Source organism: Dermacentor variabilis, unplaced genomic scaffold, assembly GCF_050947875.1.
Source record: "Dermacentor variabilis isolate Ectoservices unplaced genomic scaffold, ASM5094787v1 scaffold_12, whole genome shotgun sequence".
NCBI classification, from domain to species: Eukaryota; Metazoa; Arthropoda; class Arachnida; order Ixodida; family Ixodidae; genus Dermacentor; species Dermacentor variabilis.
Window position 1 is genome coordinate 5,630,561 of NW_027460280.1, and position 2,203 is coordinate 5,632,763.

General features: G+C 46.8%; 1 non-coding gene across 1 annotated transcript; it reads left to right on the forward strand.

The window, feature by feature from the left end:
• Window positions 1-1,300: 1,300 nt before the first annotated feature.
• TRNAS-CGA (transfer RNA serine (anticodon CGA)) lies at window positions 1,301-1,373 on the forward strand. Its single transcript has one exon. It is a non-coding gene; the product is annotated as a tRNA-Ser (tRNA).
• The last annotated feature ends 830 nt before the right edge of the window (window positions 1,374-2,203 follow it).

Genomic DNA, 2,203 nt, shown 5'->3' on the forward strand with positions numbered 1-2,203 from the left:
GGGTTCGGTTCCCACCTGCGGCAAGTTGTTTTTTCATCCACTTTGTTGCCATTAACTTATCGATTCTTCATTCCATTTATTAAGCACAAGTAATTTCACCTATGTTGTCCTTGGTGTAAGTGTGTGTTGGCCCATCTCATGATATGACTAATAAAAATCGGGCCCCTCGGTTGACCCCCTCTCTTCTCTTTTATTACATAACGACGGTCTCGAATCCGGCAACGTTGATGCCTTCAGGTAGCATATGTGGGTTTATTGACCAGTTGCCTTCACCCAAAAAGATCACGTTCTCGTGACGCCTGCGGCAACAACGACGTTCCACATCCGCCGCGAAGGTCCGTGAGTGGTGGCACTGGCTAACACTCCTAAGGATCTGCTAGTACACCTAAATACCCAAGAAAGTGGATGAAGAAACAGCGCCCCGGTAGCTCAATTGGTAGAGCATCGCGCGCGAAATGCGAAGGTTCTGGGTTCGGTTCCCACCTGCGCCAAGTTGTTTGTTCATCCACTTTAATTTCCATTAACTTATCAATTCTTCATTCCATTTATTAAGCACAAGTGATTTCCCATATGTTGTCCTTGGTGTCAGTGTTTGTTGGCTTCTCACGATATGACTAATAAAAATCGGGCCCCTCGGTTAACCACCTCTCTTCTCGTTTATTACATAACGAGGGTCTCGAATCAGGCAATATTGATTCCTTCAGGTAGCATATGTGGGTTTATTGACCAGTTGCCTTCACCCAACAAGATCATGTTCTCGTGGTGGCGCTGGCAAACACTCCCAGCGTTCTACTAGTACACCTAAATACCCAAGAAAGTGGATGGGCAAACACCACCGTGGTAGCTCAATTGGCAGAGCATCGCGCGCAAATGCGAAGGTTGTGGGTTCGGTTCCCACCTGCGGCAAGTTGTTATTTCATCCACTTCAATTTCCATTAACTTATCGATTCTTCATTCCACTTATTGAGCACGAGTAATTTCCCCTATGTTGTCCTTGGTGTCAGTGTTTGTTGGCTTCTCATGATATGAATAATAAAAATCAGGCCCCTCGGTTAACCCCCTCTCTTCTCATTTATTACATAACGAGGGTGTCGAATCCGGCAACATTGATGCCTTGAGGTAGCATATGTGGGTTTATTGACCAGTTGGCTTCACCCAAAAAGATCACGTTCTCGTGACGCCTGCGGCAACAACGACGTTCCACGCCTGCCGCCAAGGTCTGTGAGTGGTGGCGCTGGCTAACACTCCCAGGGTTCTACTAGTACACCTAAATACCCAAGAAAGTGCATGGGGAAACAGCGCCGCGGTAGCTCAATTGGTAGAGCATCGCACGCGAAATGCGAAGGTTGTGGGTTCGGTTCCCACCTGCGGCAATTTGTTTTTTCACCCACTTTAATTTCCATTACCTTATCGATTCTTCATTCCATTTATTAAGCACAACTAATTTCCCCTATGTTGTCCTTGGCGTCAGTGTTTGTTGGCTTCTCATGATATGACTAATAAAAATTGGGCCCCTCGGTTAACCCCCTGTCTTCTGGTTTATTACATAATGAGGGTCTCGAATCCGGCAACATTGACGCCTTCAGGTAGCATATGTGGGTTTATTGACCAGTTGCCTTCACATAATAAGATCACGTTCTCGTGACGCCTGCGGCAACGAGGACGTTCCACGTCCGCCGCCAAGGTCTGTGAGCGGTGGCGCTGGCTAACACTCCCAGGGTTCTACTAGTACACCTAAATACCCAAGAAAGTGGATGGGGAAACAGCGCCGCGGTAGCTCAATTGGTAGAGCATCGCACGCGAAATGCGAAGGTTGTGGGTTCGGTGCCCACCTGCGGCAAGTTGTTTTTTCATGCACTTTAATTTCCGTTAACTTATCGATTCTGCATTCGATTTATGTAGCACAAGTAATTTCCCCTATGTTGTCCTTGGTGTCAGTGTTTGTTGGCTTCTGATGATATGACCTTACATGTGTTATATTTTTTGTATATTGTTCCTTGTTTGAAAAAATGAACCACTTGTTAGTCTGCGGTCATGTGGTGTACCTTATTTCGTCCTGATTACGCTGTACACCCTCGGGAACACGTTGAATCACCAACTCGCCCGGCTTGCCGTGTTCACCAAGAGCATACCCTGAGACCAATATCTCTCTTGTCGTGGGCAGGGAAGCCTTTTTAGAAGGTGATCCAAACCCTACTGAACA